At 42.7% G+C, this 21,960-nt stretch overlaps 1 long non-coding RNA gene across 4 annotated transcripts in view; it reads right to left on the bottom strand.

The window, feature by feature from the left end:
- Positions 1–789: 789 nt before the first annotated feature.
- Positions 790–21,960, bottom strand: part of LOC110204746 (uncharacterized) — a 56,311-nt gene continuing 35,140 nt past the window's right edge. Inside the window, exons 2-5 of one of the 4 annotated variants that reach the window (XR_002323407.2) lie at positions 12,051–12,162; positions 10,653–10,977; positions 7,331–7,539; positions 790–3,171 (exon numbers count right to left, since the gene is read on the bottom strand). This is a non-coding gene — a long non-coding RNA (uncharacterized LOC110204746). Of the gene's footprint in view, positions 3,172–7,330; positions 7,540–10,652; positions 12,163–21,960 lie in introns of all 4 variants that reach the window. The other 3 variants (XR_013483315.1, XR_013483314.1, XR_013483316.1) reach the window with 3 other exon arrangements.

Raw genomic sequence — 21,960 nt, 5'->3', positions numbered from 1 at the left:
AGAACTCAGAAGGACTCTGTTGGAAGCAATGGACCAAGGGTCCTGGTCATTCCACGTCAATCAGGCAAACAAACAAACACCCCCCACCCCAGCTGGGAGGGGAGGGAGCCGGTGGGCACATGACACATGCAGATGGTACTCTCTGAAAGGGGCTTTTGCTTGGGAAACACCTGCAGGAATTCCAAAACCAGTGGAATGCGTTCCAGTTGGCCACCGACAATCCCCCAATTGCCCCACATTTGGATCCCCTACTTGATAAAGGAAACCCAAAGCATGCAAAAAAAAAAAGTAAAAAAAATCACCTGGCTTTTAAAATCAGTATTCCATCGAAGTAGCTGGAGGTTGAGGGTGTGTGTGTGTGTGTGTGTGTGTGTGTGTGTGTGTGTGTGTGTGAGAGAGAGAGAGAGAGAGAGAGAGAGAGAGAAGAGACAGAGAGAGAGAGAGAGAGAGAGAGAGAGACAGAGACAGAGAGACAGAGAGACAGAGAGACAGAGACAGAGACCAAGAGAAAGACAGAGACAGACAGAGAGAGATACACAGAGAGACAGAGAGGGAGAGGGAGAGAGACAGAGAGACAGAGACAGAGAGAGACAGTGAGACAGAAACAGAGGAAGAGTCGGTGCAGGGGAGGGAGACGGACACAGAGATAGGAGAGAGGAGAGAGGAGAGGAAATAGGGTAGAGAAAAGACAGGAGAAGAGGGAAGACAGACACAGAAACACACACACACACACACACACACACACACACGCCAAGCTAGGACTGCTTTATACCAGTTTAGGCATGAAAAAGAAAGTTTATTAAAGAACTGACAGCATTTTTTAAAAATCACAGATGATTTTTAAGCAAATGAGTAATTGGCATTTTGTAGCGCTTTAACTTCTGCAAAGTCCTTTGAATAATTATCTGATTTGAACCTCATAACACCCGCTGTGAGGAAAATGTTACAAATGTCATCACTATTTTTCAGATTAGGAAACTAAGGCTCAGCAAGGAAAAGAGACTTTTTTTTTATGAAAGAACAGCTAGCAAATTTTAGAGGCAGGATTTAAATTTAGGTCTTCCTGACTCCCTCTCCGATTTACTTGCATGTCGTGGCATCACCTCCTTGAGGTCATGGTCTTTTTCGGGAAAGAAGGACAAACAACAATCAGTACTGACTCTATGTATTGACCAGTGCTCTATGTAGTATGTATCTCTCTGTCACTATTGCTCTCTCCCCCTCGACCCTATCCTCTACCCTTCCATCTCTCTCATGAACAGTGCTGTACAAATCAAACTTTGGAATTGAAATGGTTTGTCCTAACACTATGCCTCGGGATCTAGTATCAATGAAACTGATATGGAAACTGTTTTTGTATCCCCAATGCCCAGCTCAGTGCCTGGCACGTAAGTTAGGGAGTTAACAATTTCTTACTTGAACGAATAAATCTGTGCAACACGTCGTCTTACCCTAAGTAGACTATAAACTCCCGGAAGGCAAGATCTCTCCGACTTTTTTTTTTTTGGCTCCTTTGCCCCAGTGCCCAAGTAGTTTTGTGCAAACAACAGGTACTTTAAAAAACCTTTTTCAAACGGAAATTGTTAAACTGCGACTGCCTCTCCAGAGGAATGTCTGGCTTGCTCTCCGTGAGCTACTCTATAAAGTTGTGATTTTCCCTCCTGGTACATTACAGAAATTAAAGTTTCCTCCCTTAAGTTAAAAAAAAAGCAGCGTCTTTTGGCGTCTGAGGCAAGAATTCTATTTGCTTGAAGCAGTCCCCTTCCCCAAATTCTCTTTGTTACTCATTTGAATCTGTTGTTGCCTGAAAAGAAGATATTAGCAAGGAGATTAAACTCATGCAGGATGGAAAACAGCCCCAAGGGCCCCTCCCAGGACCTCGGGAAGGTGGTACCATCCTCCCGAAATCAGTGCCCTGAAACAATGTTCAACGCAAACTCAAATCTATGGTGTTTTTGAAAAGTGAATTGGCAGGAATAAAAGTCCCAGGCCAGCACGCTCCAGTGACAAGGGCTGCCGTAGTCGCTGCTTATTTTCCCCTTTCTCCTTTTAGGTCAGAGTATGTGCAACTTTTCTTTGGGGGATGGGAGTGGGCAGGGAAGAACGGGGGTTCAAAAGGAGCAGTCTTGAGCCTTAGAGCCCCACTCTAAATATATCGAGGGCACCACTGGGGGGAGAAGGAAGGATGGCACCGAGCAGGGCTGCCCAGCAGCAAATTAGAAAGTTTTTGGCTCCTAAGAATGGGTCGTGTTGTTTGTGCCTGGATTCTGCAGCTGCCTCTCTCCCTCTCTCTTTTTGGTGGTTTATTACACACAAACTCCTAATGAATGGGAGCTGCTGTCTTACAGTACACCACCCTTACAGGACTTATCTCTAGGCCTACCACAGATTTGACTGATCAACAGCAGGGCACCACCATCATAATTCTTCCTAGAAACAGGAGGATAAAAAGGGGTTTGTTGGAGGTTGGCTGGGTCTGCCCAGAATCCTGCCTGCGGGGCCTGCCGATGTCATCACTAGCCGCTTCGCTCTCTGGCCTAATAAGGTACAGAAACAATGATTGTTCACTTGTTGGAGGAGCCGCAAGGACCAGAGCGGTGGAAAGTGCAGGCAGCGGGGCACCCATCCAAGTGGGATTAAGGCCACAAATGCAACTTTATAAGGCTGTCTGGGTGGCAGGAGGAGTATCTGCAGTGGAAAATCCAGTTTAAACATAATTTATGACTTGTCATTCATAATTAGGGGAGCTTGTCATTATGAGGGAAAGTGTAGCATTGTGTCCGGCTGATTTTGATAAGTATTTCTATAAGCTCCTTATATGTTATCATAGCTCATGGGGAATGACCAAAAGATAGGAAAGCGCAGAGGAAACAGCAAAGTGAAAAGCAGAGAGACTTGGGAATAGCCACGAAATACGGCTCTTGAGAAAAAGCAATGGAGGGACTATTTTGCAGCCTCCGAGGTCTGAGAGCTCCAGTCCCCTTCCCCCATTTTGAATCTTTTCTCCAAAGGGACGGGAGCATTGACAAAACTCTTCCCATCCCTTCTGCCAAGTTCTCCATCGAAGGGTCTTTAGAAAGTACAGAAATTCATCCATGTGCCTCCTTCTCAAAAAGCAGAACGCAGTGAAGGCCATTTCACAGAAGAGGAGCAGAAGACATCATCAGAGGGCTAGAATGATACACCAGAAGGTTGTGGTCATTTTTAGATTAACAGACAACAGATTCCCATCCTATAAATATGAACCCCAAACTAGCCTTGAGAATCCAGTTAATCAGGAACTTTACTAAACCAATATCACAGGCTGCTGTTGCTCTCAATTGCCAGAACACAGCACTGATTAAAATAAATAAAAACAAAAAAATTAGCTTTTTTATTTTTAAAATGCCTAAAAATGAGGGATGAGTTGCTGTTTTTTGCAAATGTCACCACATTGCATACTAATAATCTCAGGACTACACAGAATGAAAAATTTTCACAAAATGGAGATCAAGCAGAAAAAATTAAAATACTAGGGGGGATTAAGGTAAGGTCCATGCCATTTATCCTTGTCCTCTCTGCCATCCCGAGATTGTTTTCGCTGAGTCTGTAGACGAGCTTACAACTCAATTATTTTATTCAATGACAAGAAGCAGTCCTTTGATACACCCTAGGTCTGTAGAGCATTAAATATCAAATAATTGCAGGATAGTGATTTAGTCCAGACCATTTCAACATACACTGGGTCAAAAACATGAGAAAAAGGAGATAGCAATAAGAATCACTTTAAAAGCTTTATTTTAAATGAAGAGACAAAATGGTTTATTAGAGGCTTGTCCAGGTCAAGAAGACCTGGACTCAGGTCCTCCCTCTGACACCTACAAGCTGTATCACCATGGGCAAGTCACTGAAATCAGTCAACAAACATAGCATCAAGAACCCTCTTAGCTCAGTGCCACCATGATTATGCTTATTTTATAAAGAAACTGGAGTTGAGGAAATGTAAGTGACTTGCCCAGGGATCACACAACTAGTACATGCCTGAAGTGGAATTTGAACCCAGATCTTCCTGGCAAAAGCTAGCAATAAAAAGTCAACAGAAAATGGTCTCCACTATACTTGGATTCTGTTTATCTCTGGAATGATGGGGGGGGGAGTTATTAAAAGGATATTAGCACAATGAACTTAAGCTTTTTGGAGTCTGCTACAGTAGCCCTATGTCCAAGAGAGGGAGGAGTGTGCTTGGCTGAGGCTCCACAACATTCTAAATGGAGGTTTTGTTCCAAGACCACAATGACCTAAATTCATCATGGCGGACTTTTATGGGGATCCGTAGTGAAATAGTGTCTAATTATCTTAATATTATTTAACAGAGGTTGATCAGTCTGTTAACCAATGCCATTCCATGTGTAAAGGCTCCCAAAAAATGTGCTTTTTCTTCAAAATTTGGGTTTCCCCCAGTTTTTGCACAGCTGACTTATTTTGTACTTTTCTCCTACTGAATTGTATGTATAAATTTTAGAGGAAAAAATCAGTACTGAAAATTATGTACTCATCTTTGTTTAATCTTCCCCAATAATAAAAAGAGCAAGTTATACAGTTGTCCTTCCTGTACTCATAATATTTAAGATCCCACTGAGCCTATGTTTCTGATATGTTCTAATTATTGCTGGCATTTCAAGTGTTCATTAAGTAAACTAATATATGTATACGTTTGCCATTCCAGTCTTTTTTCCCTTTCCCTTCTACCCAGTGAAACTTTATGCAGCATGCAACCTGCTCTTGCCTTCTGTTTACTGAGAGGAACAAGAGACCTCATGCCTATCAGTTTTGTCATCTGTAAAATGCTGATAATAAGTCTTTCTCTGGGCAGAGGCTCCCAGGGCTGCTGATGCAATCATATGAATGAGGGCTATGAAAATACTTTGAGCACCACACTGACGTGAGGTCTTAGGATCAGAGACTTTGGGAGTTGGGAGATACCATGCAGTGTCATAGAACTGAGGCCTACAGAAAGGGGTCCAATGGAAATGCTGATGGAGTTGGAGGCCTTGGGTTAGAAACTCGGCTCTCATTGGAACTCAATTTCCTTCTCAGCAAAATAAGGGGATAAAAAAAAATAAGGAATTGGAAAAAAATAAACTGAAGGGGTTGGATCAGAGGATCTCTATGACCCTTAAACCTGTGGGACATGTTCAAGGTTATGCTGGCATTGGTAGCAAAGTTGGGACCAGAGCACAGGTTCAATACTCTTTCCTCTACCTCATGTCACCTGCTCTCTTCTTTCTTCTCTCTCTCTCTCTCTCTCTCTCTCACACACACACACACACACACACACACACACACACGTATTTATCTTTATCCATCAACTATCTATCCATCCAAACTGTCATCTATCTATCTATCTATCTATCTATCATCTACCTTTTATCTATCCATTGTGTATCTATGTCTCTCTCTATCCATCAGCTCTCTTCTCCTTTCCCCCTTCTCTACTATACATTGTCTCCCCCATGGAAAAGAGGCATAGGGTTCAGCTTTTGTCCTACTGTCCCGAGTCCTTAGCACAACATCTGGCTCCGAGCAGTTTCTCGATAAAGGTCCATCGATAGCCTGGTTGGTTTTTTGGGCCATTGTACTGAATCCCTTTAAGCTCTATATCCTGTGGGGGGAAAAGAGGGGAGGAAAGTGCCAATTTCTTTCCCACCCACAGGTTTTCATATTCCAGGAAGGTTATGACTCACTCTAATACATTTTGTAGTTTTTTTAGGGTCAGATTTGTCCCTTTTTGAGCTGCAAGAAAAGCCCAGCTGCAGGAATTATTAAAGGAATCCATTGTACTGTGAACTTAAGCCCCCTAGAAGGCTAACACACTGACAAGCAAGTGGACCTTTGGCTGAAGAGGCTCAAAGCCTATAGAGAATGGAGTCCTAATCACAATAATGACAACTCACACTTCTAAGAGCACTATTAGATTTACAAACAGCTTAAGGATTATTACCCCTTTTTTACAGAGGAGAAAACTGAGGCAGAGATGAGGTGACTTGCTCAGGATCACACAGCTAGTAAGTGTCTAGGGCCAGATATGAGATCTTCCTGACTCCAAGACCAGCACTTTATCCACCTCACCACCTAGCTGAGCTCCCCACATCAGTGAATTTGCAAATCCAGTCTGTATCCCCTACCCACATTAATTAATAATTACTTGTCACAGTGAATACATAGTAATACCATATGTTTGAAAAAGTAAATTCTGAGGAATCCGATCATTGAATCAGACAGATACAATATACAGCAAAGCTTCCAAAATATTCCCATACATTTCTATGTAAGCAGCACACAGCAATGAGACAAGATTTCTTTGCGGCTGCTAAAGAGATCATTTCCCTCTCTGCCCATGGTGGGCTAAAATGAAAATCAACTATCAGCTTTAATTAATCTAAAATTTTGTGGGCACATGGGAAAATATTGTCTGAATCTATTTTCCGTCATACGTCCCTAACCCCTAAACATTAGGGGATCATTTGGTAAGCTGAGAACCTCTGGCCAGGGTGTCTATAGGCGGAAGCTAGAAAACATGACCAGCTAGACTGTTTTTTTTTGACATTTACCAATCACACAGTGTCCTTTTCCATTTCAGCCCATGATTTTAAAAATTAGTTTTTGTGATGTCTTCTGTTTTTGTATCACAATCATTTCTGAAATACTTTCTTTACCACCTATCCCTCAGACTGAACTCCCACTGCTCAAACAGAAATGTTCTTAGGGATCATCATTCTTCTTCAAATTACTTGGAGTTCCTTAGCCCAACCTTTTCAAACAAGAGTATTGAAAAGTAACTCAAGTATTGGCAAGGGGGCAAGGAAAGAGGAGGTGGGGAAACACTTTTGTTACTGACAGTTTTGTAATTCACATATGTCCAAAATAAATAGGCTGGTTACTTACCCACAACTACAGGGTTCTAAACCATTAGGCAGCTATAATAATGAAATAGACACCAGAAGGTGGGATGGTTTAAACCTGGGACATCTCTATATGCAAGCGAACAGCCTGCAGTCCACGTCCCTGTTTCAGATTTGCAAAATATTGGCATCCTGGAGGAGAAGAATGTCAAATTGGTCGTGCCCAAAACAACCCCCAAATATGTCCTTCCCACAATCAAAAAAGCTGATTTTCCAGTCCCACTGGGAGTCACTGAAGTCTTGCTCCTAAGAGCCCTTTTGGGGGTCTGTCTACTTGCCAGGACAATTAGTCAAGCTCTTCCACATATTCGTAAATGAGAAGAGATGTTCATTTTAATTGTACTCAAGTAGGGAAATGCAAAAATAAAGATTCACTGAAGGATACTGACTTGGCCAAAGAGCACAAATTCCAGCTCCAAATCGATGTCCTTACTGATAATTACGACCGCACAATCAGAAGCCAAATGAAGATTGCAGAAGGCACACCTGTCAAGGCAGGTGATTTGCTGGTGATGGAGGGATCATTTTTTGGAAGTGTTATAAATGTCTTTTGTTTTCATATCTTAGTTCTGGATGTGTTCTTCCCCAGGTTATCTTCCTATAACAAAGAAAGATTGTTGGACAAAACCAGTTGACATCAGGCCCATACGTGGCCCTGTATAAAACACCAGGTCCTTCACCTCACCAAGGAAAGGAAGTCAAAATGCCCAAACTTTCTACAAGGCCTAGTTTCTAAATGCTAAAGTTGACTGCCTTAATAGAATATTAACTATGAGGTTCTGTTTTACTTTCTTAGAGGACAGGAAAAGTTCTAGAAACCTTTTTTTTTTAAATTAAGGGGAAAAGTTTAAGGCAAATAGTTCTAGGCCTGCAGAATTTTTGTTACATACCTTGAAAGTGGGAGAGAGGAAGTGGGTGGGGGAACAGTTTATCCAAGCAAATGAAAGTCTGACTGCTCCCCCATCCCACCCCCCACCCCAAGCCAGGCCATTTCAAGGGACCTTAAGAAACTCTGTAACTGCAAGCCCTCATCATGCAAATAGCAGCCATGGTCTTAGAAGACTGTGGCTTTCTTTCCAGATATGGTGGCTGTTCGTGCATTTCTGGATAGGTACTAATCTATCCAGGCTATAGGGTCATCTCGTATCTGATGTTGAAAAGCCAGATTTTTGGAGCTAAGATTGAGAAAGCCTGGCAGGGGAATTTTCTGGAGACCAAGAGTTAAGCATTCCTGAGTTACTTTTTGTCACCTTTCTTTTGAGATGCATGTTGGCAAGCTTAGCTTCCAAATACCATTTTCTAGAATGCTCTCTGCAAAGAAAGGAAGGGAAATGGAGTCTGGACCATTTCACTTTTTGGAGTCTGATCCTTTTAGCAATGATTTTTTTGGGACATTTAAAAACTTCTCCCCTTGTTGAGAAGTTGTGGAGGGACAACAGCCCAGGTAATGCAAGTCATAAATGCACATGGAATCATTGCTAGGGGATGGGGACTACCCCTGTAATTTCATTGGGTAGAGCCGCCTAAGTGATGCCACCAATGCAGGCTGGCTACCTGCTCTGCAACTTAGAACTTCTTAGAAAGTTGCCTAGAGCACCAAAAATGTAAATAACATACCAATGATCACTTAGCTGGGGTAGTCTGAGATGAAACTCCAACCCAAATCTCTTCAGCTCCTAGGTGGCTTCTCTATATACTCAAACAATCTACCTCTCAAAATCATTGATATCCCTGAGAAATAATACCAGTTAACCAGGAAACAGCTTAAAGTACTCCTCACAACAACCCAGTGAAGTAGATACTTCAGGTTTTATCCCCATTTCGAAGATGAGGAAACAGACTCAGAGACCAAATAATTGCCCTATGTCCCACAGCTAGGACATTTCCTAACGTTCCCTTTTAATGAAAATCAGGGTGCTGCTTTGGCCTTTTCTAGCTAACAATCTATAGAATTTCGCTAAAGCACAGACAGAAGCACCCACCCTATATGGAGCTGGTACTATAAGCAGTCTCCAGAATACTCCTCAGTCTTAACAAGTAAGAAATGTCTAAAAAGTTGTCCTTTTCACATAAACATCCTAGGAATCTCCGGAGGGGAGATATTGAAAGTGCCTCTTATTAATTTGGGCTAGAATTATTAATGCATTTGTTGAACATTGCTATCTCCCCTGAGTTAAGCTGTTGTCACCCCTAATTTTCTCTGTGAGCGAAATAAGGGACTCTGGTTCCTGTTATTCCAGAGCCAATTTCTCTGGCCCACTGGAGAACAGACTTTCTGAAGATGAGTTTTCGAATAAGGATTTTATGTGTGGCAAAGCCAAGCAAAGCAGCCTTCCCACCCAGAGAGAATGGGAGGGTATGTAACTGTCCCTGCCCCTCCTTTCACCAAGACCTATCCAGCAATCACAAGAGGAAAGAATCCAGGCTCAGCCAACTCACCCCCTAGCCAGACCCCTTTTGTTCAGAGGGTGGAGAAAGCTGAATTTGGAGTCAGAAGACTTGGGTTTGAATACTGGACTCGCCACTAACTATCTGTGTGGTCAGGAGCTAGGCATTTCACGTCTAGAGCTCTCAGTTTCTTCCTGTGTAAAATGAGGGCGGTGGAATTAAGGACAACCCTGAAGGGCTGGATTTGGATCAACTGTCATCTGGTCAAATTCACAAGGTCTCCAGGTTTAGCAAAATCCTCGGGATTTCCTTGGAGAAAGTATTCTTCAAGCTTCAGACTTTGCATTCTATAGCTAGTTAGAAAATAGGAAAAAAAAATCTTTGTGGGTGCTTACTTCTTTCAGAAAGATCAGAAAGGAATCCTTCCCCTGTCATCTTAAAAAAAAAATTATAGTTTGCCAACTGAATTTGCTTGGAGTAAACCAGTCAAAGGGAATGATGCTATTTTTCCCACAGAAAGAATAATGTGGTGGGACATTGCCCGTGAGCTATCCCATTCAAAAAGAAATAAGCTGACACAACTTGTGGGGGTTTTTTATCCTCTTACTTCATTTACCTCTGAACGGTCATTCCAGGCTCCTTAATCTGAAAAATTGTGGGGCAGGGGGAAGGTTGGCCCTGGCCCCTGCCTTTCTCCATGCAATTGGAAGAGAATATCTTCAGCTCTCATGTTTGTAACCAAATATGGTCCTGCCTATTTGCCTGACAAAACAGTAAGGTGTTGGGACCATGTAACTAGTCTAGCTTCATTCCAAAATGCTGTTGCTTTTTTTTTGTTTGTTTAGTTTAAGCTCCTTATTTTTCCAGGTTGAAACAGAAGCTTCCAGTTGGACCCATTCATTTGACCCAAGTAGCAAAAAGCTGAGATGAATTTTCTATTTTAATAATCAGCTTGCTTTTTTTGGAGCCCAGTAAGCATGTATATATTTCCAGGACACAGGGATTCTGTTATAAGCCAAGCAGTTATATTTCATGTTTGTCCCCAAAGGCCTGTTGGGGGCCAGAGGGATGGTAGGGAGAGGAAGGAGACCATGTTCCTGATAACACCTCCCCAACATTTCCATGATGGAAGAAGATGCTAGGGAGGAGAGAAGGGCCCATTACCCAATGTGGGCCTAATTCCTGGCACCAGCAATTTATTTTAACTAAAAAAGGTCTTGAAAAGTGCTGTTTAATGTGCTTTTAATGAGCCTCCCTCACCCCAGCCCTCACACCTACATTCTGGCTCCCCCAAACTGTTTGCCATGTCCTAATAACACTCACTGGAAAGCTGTCATTCTTGGCTAAACCCTTGCTTGGGTTAGATGCTATGCCTCCGTGAGACAGGGTCAGGAGGTCACCATCGATTTTGGAGGCCACCTGGAGAGTCCAAGCCGTGAACTGACTCAAAAAATTTATATCAGAGCTGGAATGGCCCACCTCCCAGGGTTAGCCCTCGCTTGACACTCCAACCGCAGGCCGGGGCCTGCCAGGCTGAGCGCAGAAAGAGGCCAGAGTTGTTGACCCTGCTAGCTGACCTCTTCAAACTTCAGGAGGATTTTTCTGGCAGTTACCACGGCGACTGGATACTCCAAGCTTATCCTTCTTACTGAAAAGGAAAATTAAAAAAAAAATCCAGAAAAAAAAAGTTAAAACCCACCTTGCAGAGATGCAAGATAAAGAATGAAAGTGTTTTGAGTCCGCAGCTCTGCTCTCAGCACTGCTTCAGTATGAGCTGATAGGCTGGGGCTCTTTGCTCACAAAAGCTGTTAATATTAAGTCCTCTCCCTTAAACATACACCGCTGCCCCCAAAGGTTTGCACTTGCATAGTCTTCCACCATAAAAAGTTGGTGGGGGGGCACAGAGTGGGCTGAGCTTTCTGAGTTAGCATTTGACAGGGATGATAAACAATACCCCCAATAGACTCTTCAAATACGTAGCATTTTCTTTGACTTCCTGGATCTATTTGAATGCTATTATTATAGTTGATTTCTTGCTCTTTTTTTTTAAGAAAAGCAAAAAATAAAAATAAGAGAAAACAACTTGAAAATATTCATCAATTTGGCACGCTCAAATTTAAAAATAAAAATGAACAAAAGGGTTATTTTGATTAGAAAAATGCCCTGAGTTTGTTTGTTTGTTTGTTTGTTTTTCTCTTGTGGGAATAGTATTTGGTTTGTCTAAATTCTTGTTAAACAACAGAATTAAGAGTAAAAGAAAGTGGAACTACATTAGTATTAGTCTAGGTGTGGGTATTAACATTGCCAGTTCTGCCTCCCATTAAAGATATTGGTGAAAATAATTTATATGATACATGAAGACACTCAGGAATCAAAGAGGACCCTGAGAGATAAAAATACAATGTACCCTTTATTTCTACAACAATGGGCATTAAAGTAGGGGGCCCTTTTCTTCCCCATTTGCTGCCTGTTGGAATCTTGTACCTAAAGTTCCTGCAAACAACGTTCAACCTCAAATAGCAAACCATTTAACATGTTCTACTGAATCCCACTGAGAGTTGTTATGGGGGACAGCCTGAAATTAGAATTTTAAAAGCTCCCAATCTGGGGGGTACCAAGAAATCAGCTTTTTAATTGCTTAGAAGTCTGGGCACCCTGAAACTCAAGTTTCTTTAAATACTGCTCCATCTCCTCAAGTTTTTAAAGAAGAAAAACAGTTACTTTCCTGTGATTCCTCCTGGACAATTTTTTTTCTTCCACTTTTCGGAACCCTGATTTTCTGGAAGGCTGCAAAAGCTTCTCCATCATCCCTGGATCTTGTAGGTCCTGTAGTCTGGGTGTGGGAAAGAAAAAAAAAAGGAGCATTTGCATTTGAAAAAGCATTAGTTATATAACAAACTAGAATGTCTTTAGTCCAAACCTGATTTTTTTTAACTACCAAAAGTCAATTAAAAAAATGACAGATGACAAAGATAGAGAAATGGACACTCAAAAAATACAGGCAATAACAATTATTTTTAAAAAAATATGTACACATGTTCATAGTTTAGAGTAAATACTCCACTCCTACAACAGAAAAGATAAAAGTTTGGTTAATTAATATTACTTCTTTAAAAATCATCATGGGAATAATTTCTTCCCTGTAGTGAAATCAGTGAAGATGATTGCTGCAGAGAGAACAATATACCACATGCATCATAACAAACAATGATGCAAATAGAGACGACTTGGAAAGACAGCCAAATTCAGATTTATGGCAATGATGGAGAAATGATAGAACATACCTTCCGCTACTTGGCTGAGAGGTGGAGGACTACAGTCAGAATATTGGCTACTCACGCTGACAGTTACTACTGCTAGTGTGTTTTTCTTGTCATAAGTGAGGGATCAATATGTTTGTGTAGGGGGTGGAATAGGATGCAACAAGACAGAGGTGGGGGGCAAGGGGGACCGTATCCAGAAATGACAGTGAGAAACAAGCAAAAAAAATCAACAAACTGTATTTTTCTCAAAAAAAAAAAGACAGAGAGCGAAGCTAATCTGTGCCTTCTAACAGCCTTCTACAAAAACACCTGTCTTTCAATCTGATAAGTGGGCCCATGATGTGTTGGAGTGGGCAGCCGGGTTGATGACTCATCCCAACTATGGAGCCAGCTCATTCCCCAAGGATGATCACTGATTGCCCTTCCTAGCCGGGAAGTTCTGGCTGGCTTTCTGAAAGACCCTGAGGCTGGCACAGCCAGGGAGTCACTATGGAACAGGAAATGAGGTCCTGGGGGAGGGATGGGAGGGAGAGGCGATGGAGTACTTTGAATGAGACAAACCAGGGCAGAGACTCCTGAGCTGCTAGCCTCCTATTGAGTGAGATGTTATTTCTGAAATGGATCTGGACAAGAAATGCTCATTACTAAACAGCGGTTTATTTGTATGCAGAGGAACTATGGAAATTCCCTTAAAGGTGCTACTTCTCTTTGGATCTCCCTGGCTAGACAAGAATGTCTTCCCCAAGCATTTCCAGTGATTTATGTAATCCTCTGCCAAATAGACTATGACACGCTCGGTATTTAATGTCAAAGCTCCCACACCAGTAACCCAGTCCTCTGTGGTCAATTCAAAAAATATAGAATAGATTCACAAACTGTGAGTGAGGAAAAGAACCTTATTAGAGTATGTAGTACAGGTCTCCTGCTCTGCAGATGAGGACATCAAAGCCCAAAGAGGATGAGGGACTTTTGGAAGTCCCAGAGCTATAGCTAAACAGGTCTAAGGCCAGAGGCTCAGCTTCCTCCTCCTCCTATACCCCAATTGCTCCCCACTGAAATGAGATGATATGGAAGAGCAAATAAGGACTGAAAGTAGATATTCAAGGCCCTCTGAAGCCAGGAGACAAAATTTTTCCTAAAACCTGGCTTCCTGGAGAATTCATTTCCCCAGAAGGCAGAAGCTTCAGGAAGTCAGCATACACAAAGGTCAGGATGCTAGGTAACATGGCAGTGATATCGAGGGTATGAAGGATGCTTAGATGGGATAAAAAAACCAACCAACCAAACAAACAAACAAAAAAACCTTCACTGCTTTAAGGTTTATCAGAACAAGAGGAGGTGGAGTAATATCATTGCCCCAGTTAACTCTTTTTATTGGTTTGTTGTGGTTAATAAGCACTGATTGATTTTCTTCTAATCAGAACAGAGACTTCACTCTGCCAGTTTTGTAATTAAATACCGAGGAGAAGGGCATTCAGTAGGAGCCCAGTCCTTCTCAATTTCCAGGGGTATGAAACAGAGTACATTCAACTCCATGCTTTGTAAGATAGGCCTGCTGCCAGTCTGGGAAGGGCTTATTCTAGCCTGACTTTGACACCGTTTCTAAATTAGTTTAGCCTTAACTTGGATCTGTCTATAGGCATTCCATCAGAGAAGTCAGAAAATGAAGGGCAGAGGAGTGAGCCACCATATCTAGGCAACCTTGTCCTGCCAGCCTTGGTACCTCAAACCGGACACCTGCAAGGCACAGGGCCCTCATCCAAACAGGTGTGGGAGGGCTCTGCTTCTACTCAGCATTTCAATTGAATGAATATTTTATTTATTGTGCAACCTCCTTTTCTGCTCCCTAAATCCCAGGTGTCTTTGACTGTGAGAAGCTGGGAAGGAGATGGAAAGGAACAAGGCTTAATTAAGGATTTGGAGGCCAAGAGGTAAAGCAATGTGTTTCCTAAGGGCTCTGAAGGAGACCAGGGGACTCTGGGCCTAAGGAGGAGGGCAGATTTCGTGAACAAAATAGGAACTAAGGTGGCAGAGGAGAGGGAGAGAAGAGTAGAGTGTGCTTAGAGTTTCAGAGATTTACCTAGCCATTCATTTAACTATTAGGGAAATCTACATTTTCATATAGCAGATTTAGTTAAGTCAAGATACACCTAAATGGGGAAATTTCATGCTACAACAGGGAAGGTTTGACTCTTACAGACGTGAAGCCAGCTTGAGTGAAAACAAACAAACAAACAACGTGGTGTGTGGCTAGTGTGCCCAATGTTTATCCAATAATATCTCTCTTGTTAGAGATGCTAAAAGTTTGCCATCTATATTTTGAACCAGTCAGTTCTATTCTGAACAATTAAAATCAAACAATTTCCGGTTGGAATATTTTTTGTAAGGTTAGCATTAGGGAGCCATTAGATTTTTTTTTCCCCCTCGAGATCTCTGTAATTTCTCCCTGTGCCTCATCTGGACTAGATGATCAGTCTTAAGTTCCTTTCAGTTCTATACTTAAGATTCTTCCAAAATATATCCCAGAAATATGTTTTACATGATTGCACATACATAAACTGTATCAAATTGGAACTCAAATCTTATAAAAAATGAGTATTAAAAATTCTTTATCTGTAATTGGAAAAAATAAGATGTTATATATGTACATATGTATGTATATGTGTATGTATATGTGTGTGTATGTGTGTATGCATATGTGTGTGCCCCAGGATATTAAAAATGGGGATAAGGGTGGGAAAGAGGGTCATAGTGTTAAGGTTTAAAGGAGAGAATTGTAACCACCAAGTCACCCCAAGAATCTCCTTTCCTTGTTACTTAATTGTTCATTCTTCCCCACTCCACACTCACCCTCTTCATGGCCAGGCATGCTTAGACCTCTTCTAAAAGGCCAACCTGGGCAGCATGTATATTCCTGGGGAGACACTTCACTGTTCTATTTCTTACTTCTCTGATTGCCTTGAAATGGTCTCACTAGTCCAGACACAGAATCCAGGCAGGGAGGAGAAAGGGCCAAATTTTATTTTACTTTTTTATATGCTTATAAGGGGTAGTGGATAGACAGATGATGAAAGGAGGTGGGACATTAGAGGACTTTTCAACAAAGAAAATACAATTTGTCTTCTTGATCAAGCAAAATGTGGATGCTCACCCCGAAGCTTCATTATGGGAAGTCCTGAGGCTGAACAGGAGGGAGAGGGAGGAGGGAGAAGGGGAAGACTGAGAGGGGGAAGGGAGAGGGGGAAGGGAAAGGAGAAGGGAGAGGGGAAAGGGGGAGGGGAGAGAAAGGGGAAAGCCCATCCTGTTCAAAATCTGTATCCCTTCACAATGCCTTTCCCCAAGGGACATTTCCTCCAAGCCAGTTCCTTCACCAGACTCATTAGAGCCTGAAACGGTTCCTAAGTCCTGTATCTCCAATTCCCTTCTTCTTTCCCCCCCATCCCCCCATTCTACACCCTGATTCAGCAGGTAAGAAAGCACAAGGGGCTTCCTGTCCCCCTAAAAGAAATTAAACAACTTTAAGGAAAGTTGGGTGGGTATGATTCTTTCCCCATTTCACAGATGAGGAAACTGAGGCTCAGAGGAGAGCAGTGACTCATCCAAGGTCATACAGTTAATGAGTGTCTTTACAAACTGCTCTGGAAGCTCAATTCTCTTGTCAAGGCTGCCATGAATACAGTTATAGTGTATTTCCAGGCTGGCAAAATACTATTGGGGAGGGACGGGGCTCTCCTCTGGGTACACACTCACTCATACAAACTGAGTCCAGCAGGTAGGCATGGCCCCCCTAGAGAGTCTCAGGGAGGTAAGGGTGGGAAACTCCCTCTGGATTGGCTTGGCTACTGCTTTAAAGGAATGGAGGCCAGATTAAATCTCTTTTCTTCCTAGTCATCCAGCTCTGACAAGAGGGAAAGGAGCCAGAGGTTCATTATTCCTTGGTGGGTGAAGTGGACAGAGCTAGAGCCAGCCTAACCCAAAAGCTCTAGCAATGGGGATCAAAACTCAAGGAGAAATTATCCAAGTCAAAGGTCTGGAGACCAGGAATCAATACAGGAGGTCCTCTTTCCCTGTAATGAAATATGGGCAGGGAATCCTAGGGAGGCTGGGGTTAAGGAAGAATAGGAATGGGCCAAGACCGCGGCAAGACAAGGGCAGGGGCGAAGGCTGGGCCAGGAGAGTCCTGTGGAGGCTGGGGCTGGGCTTGGCCTGGAGTAGAAGTAGAAGCTGGAGCACAGGGTGGGGAATCAGGGCAGAGGAAAGCACGAAGACCCGACCAAGAGCCAGGTTTCAGTTAGTGCTTCAAACAGAAGAGGAAGAGTTAATGAATGCAAAAGTCAGCTTCAACACTCTTCCATTCTCCCTCATCCAGAAGACCAGAGCTTGATCCCCTCTCCTCCTCCCTGTGTGTGTGTTTGTGTGTGCACCCCTGGGTGCCTCATCAGGGCTATAGACTCATATGCCCTTGCTCTTGATCTGTTGGCTTCTAAATATGTGCTAATTCAAAGTGGCTGGGCAGGCAGCATTCTGGAGAATGTATGATTCAATAATTAGATGAGCATATTAGGATCTACAGAAAAACCTGTGCCATAGATTTAAAATCGACCCTGGGAGAAATTGTTTAAGTATTTTGACATAGGATCATAGAATTTAAAATTACAAGGTATCTCAGAGGCCATTTAGTCCAATACCCTTCTTTTACAGATGAGGAAACTGAGACTCTGGAACATTAAAACACTTACTTGAGGTTAACACAAGTAGCAAGTGGAAGAATCGTATATGCAGGTGCATTAGGAAGATGGTCTACCTTCAGTTAGACTGTAACATAAGACAAAAAATTAGGAGATCTTCTTGTTCTACTTATGAGTAGCTGTTTCCATACAATCCTCTGTTTTATTTCTTTAGAATTTTATTGATTTTTATACTGGCTATTTCCATCTCTCTCCTTCACACAGTTGAACCCTCCTTTGTCACAAAGCAACACAGTCAAGCAAAAGAACTAAAGTCACCTCTTCACATACAACATTCTGCACCCTTATTTCTCCACCTCTTTGTGGAGGGGAGTGTGTTTTCATCACCCATCATCCTCCAAGACCAAGAGTGTAGAGCTCTGTTTGACACACATCCCACAAGCATTTACTTGTGTCTGTCATTATTATTATTTAAATTTCAGAGCGATCAAGCAGTCAGCCAGCACACAACCTGCTTCTCAGGATATTTTAAAAATTAACGCCATGCATACATGCATGTGCATGCCTATCTAATTTCCTACTCTTCCCATTGGTACATAACCATTGAGTAGATCCAGTAAATGGCTGCTCCATTTGCGCATATATCTCTTACAGGTCCAATTCCATAAAAATGAGGACTCTGATGGCTTCTTCATTCATCTCCTGACCCAGGTTTTCTGGTCCTGCAGTTGCAAAAATCGAGGTCCTTATTTCAGGGCAGGACTGCAATCCCTCTGTTTCCACAGAAGGGTGCACATGAAGTCAGGGCACTTTCCCAGAGAGGCATTCCTTGTGCACCCAGAGGCTTTTTTCGTCTTCTCAAAGTGTGCGAATGAACAGTGGTGTCATATAATCGATAGGGAAAACCCAGCTGTCACAGATCCTAAGCAACCTCTGGCTACAGAAATAATTTGAATTGTCATTTCAGAGTTTGAAAATAACCCTGTGTGGGTGACATGGGGTCTAGACAGAGGGATCCTACAGTGCCTAAAGAATAACCTTGGTGTCCATGTGCCATGCCAAGGACAAGCTACTCTCCCCCTTTACAGATGATTGATCATCCTCCCCTACCCTAACACCCAGAGGTGTTCAGTCAGAGAAGTGGGAGTCAGGAAATGGGTGTGTGGGAAGTCTGGAGAAGATCCATCTAGCCTTTTCAGTTTGCTGTGCAGTATCCTTATAGTGTGTACTTTAATAATGGTGTTAAATCTAAAACTCCCTCCTCAAACCCTGGTCCAATTGACCCTTTGATTTCCAATTTAGAAATCTGAATGAATATGTGACCACTTCCAAAACTATTCTTTGAAGCTTGGATAAAGGGCCTTTGTGACATCCTGAATGTTCAAATATCTCTTAGCACACAAGCCACTGAGTGATGCATTTTACCACAAGTAATACAAACCTACAAAACTCTAGGAAGCTCTGTCTGTCTCTGCCTCTCTGTCTCTTCTTCCTCCTTCCTCTTCCCCTTCTCCTACTCTAGACCACCTTTCTGCTCACTCACACCAAAAACTAACCAAGTCATTTGCCCCTTCTTCTTTTACAGTGGTTGCAGGTAACAGAGTTTCTGGGTCTCCTTCAGGTTCTTAAAGCTATTCATCAGTCCCCTTCCTGAACAGTGTCTCAGTACCCCTACCCCCACCTTCCTGGATTAGCCTGATAAACTCATTTGAAGTGCTCAAATTTAAGAACCCCCAGAAGTGATTTTTCATGACCTTGGCAGACTGCATATCACAGTAGACTCCAGGTTTTGAAGTTAATCACTTGCCTAAGAATTTACTGACTGGTAGGAGGAAGCTCTCCTACCCACAATGGTTTGAATATTATGGCTACCATATTCATTGCCCACCAGGCCTAGGCTAGTAAGAAGAATAGTTCAAGAGGAAATTTAGTGTGGCAGATCAAGTAAGATAAAATTAGGTTTATAACTTCAAAGAATGGACATGTTTCTCAAAACTAAGGAATTTGTACTTGCCTTTTTATTCCCTCCACCTCCCAACCTTAGGCTGAATTAGAGAGATATCATTTCAGGTCACCTCTTTTCCCATCTAGACTATTGCATCCACCTGTTGGGCCAGTTAATATTTGAAGAAAAATGGGACTTCTGTTGTTAGAAGCTGTTCAGTGTTTTTTCCATCCATTTCATCAGCTTTTCAAAGCTCCTTACCCCCACCTCCAAGCCAGCAACAATTTTCCTTTTCTTCTCCCCATTCCTGGCTCCAGGTTTGCCAGCTTCCATAATTCAACAGATTTTCCAAAGCTGCAAACTGACAATTGGAACATATGTAGTGCAGGAAAGGTGAAATCCCATCCAGGGAGAGAGTTGCTTCTTCCTGAAGGCACTTTCATTCCCAGCAAGGGTGGTGGTGGGGGGCACATTGACAAGGCCAGGAGTGATCAAGCTCTGATCTCCATTGAGGAGAGGAAAGATAACCACCTGACTCCAATAGCTCAGGCTCTGGTTCTTGGTTACTCGATAGGCGTGTGAACTCTTCTTATTTACCTGTATAGGCAGCCACCAGGCTCCCACCCCACTGCTGTGCTGGACACTTGAATAGGGATAAAATTCATGCAAAAAGTCTTGTCTTCCTTGTTCTGTTTGGTTTTTAAAACAGAACAGATAAGTCACCTTGTGCTCAGTTTGGTAAGTAGAAATCCTAAGAGGTCAGCTCACTAAAGATTTCTCTTTGGCTGTTTTCTGGGTGCCTTTCTTTATTCCATACAGTATAGAGAATCCATCTAGAATTTCTGTGCCTGAATAAACCAAATGTTCCCAGGGTCTGGCATTCTCTATCTATGGAGGCCCATACTCATGCATATACTTGAATGTATACTTCTTTCTGTACACAAGCATATACACACTGACATGATGACATACAAGCCTATGATAGAATTACAATTTCCCTAATACACTCATATACCACCACCATCATCCAAAAGGAAACCGTGCAGAAATGTTTGGCTCTGGGGAATATGTTTTCATGTAATGCTATTAATGAAATATTCCTCTTTTGTTACTTTTCCTCCAGTGAGAGGCCACCTGAGATCATCCTGGAGATGGGACCCTCTGGAATATTTCAGGACCAAAGCTGGGGGAAGGAGCCTCAGGTGGTGAACATCTTCAAAATCCAGAGGCAAGGACTTGCGACCTCCCCCCTCCAACTCTTTCTCTCTCCCTTCCTCACCTTCTGGCCCTCCTTCGAATTTCACTGACGTGTCTAGGTTTCCATTTTCCTGTGTGTTTGCCAGCGTATTGTAGCACCCTTGCGGAAGCATTTGTCTCCTCTGTCTCTGTCTGTCATTATACAAAGCGTTCTGAAGAGCTAATTTCCAAGCCTGGGAATATACACTGACTACAAAAGTCATCACATTAGCATAACAAGCATAAAGTTCCAAGGTGGTAATTTGGTTATGGATCTGAAATCTTCCCCACTCCAGTCTCCCAGGAAAGGAGATTTAAAGTTTGGCTGAGAGGGGGGCACTTTCAGGGGTCCACCAATGTGCCCAGAAGGGCAGCAGGATTATTTGTGGGTTTGTGGGCTCTGGGAAATAGAAGCAACAGTTTCAATAGCTGGGCTGTCATTTTTGCAAGAGTCAAAAAGTGCTAATTTTTACTTTCCTTTCCCCTTTCCCCTTTCTCCTCTCCTCTCCTCTCAGCTCTCCTCTCCTCTCCTTTCCTTTTCCTTTTCCTTCTTATTTCCTTCTCTTGTCCTTCTTTTTCCCTTTCCATTCCCTTCCTTTTGCTATGGCCTAGAGATGCTGCCCAGGACCATCATCTACTTTTCCACGTAATGCTTCCCGTAGCTGGGAAGGAAATGCCTGGAGAAACCAGCGGAATACGCCGGCTTTGTTTTCGATTTGGGATAGATAAGTGCTTAGGCTACTGGTTATTTGTGAGGCTAGCAAAGGCTTTCACTTGAATGGATCTGAGAAAAGCTGCATTGATCCCCATTACCCAAACTCCTTCCAACACTCACACTGAACACTGACACTGCCCGCCAGCGAACAGGACTATTTCTCGTTACAGCTGCTCAACTCTGGACGGAAAGACTCCTGTTAGTTGGGGCCAGTTGTAACTTAACGCCCCACCTCCCCACCCCAGCCCCAGTAAAAGTCCAGTTTCGAAGCAAAGAATCACGCCGGGACCTTGGAGGTTCTCAGGTTGGGGAGATGTATCTACTATCCGTTACATGGAGCAGGGGACAGTTTTAAATGCTGGTCTGTTGAGGGAGCACAGTATGGTGGTTAAGATGACTAGGACACTTTCTGGGTTCTCCTTCCTGGGAAAAGAAGCAATCCCACAGGCAAGCACCCAGAAATCGTGAGGGGATAGGATGGGGTGGAGGGGAAGGAAACACATAGAGGTAGGAAACAGCTCCTAGGGGAAGGAGGAAATGGGTGCAAAGTGTTTATCAACTTCTTAAGATTACTGAAAGGGCCCAGGTGAGGAGAGGAAAAAGTCTAGTTTAAGGTAGTATCACTTAGAAATTTATTTTCTTCACCCTTTTCTTTCTTTGTGTCTCTTCCGGCCAACTGATGGAAATTTATTTCCCTCTATACCCTCTCTCTCTCTCTGACTGTCTCTCTCCCACTAGTTGGACATTTATTTTAATTATTTCACATGCTCTCTCTTCTTTCTTC

The sequence above is a fragment of the Phascolarctos cinereus genome, unplaced genomic scaffold, assembly GCF_003287225.1.
Source record: "Phascolarctos cinereus isolate Bilbo 61053 unplaced genomic scaffold, phaCin_HiC Scaffold_7;HRSCAF=346, whole genome shotgun sequence".
Classification (NCBI taxonomy): domain Eukaryota; kingdom Metazoa; phylum Chordata; class Mammalia; order Diprotodontia; family Phascolarctidae; genus Phascolarctos; species Phascolarctos cinereus.
Note: the sequence above shows the minus strand (reverse complement) of the source record. Positions and strands in the feature narration are given on the sequence as shown.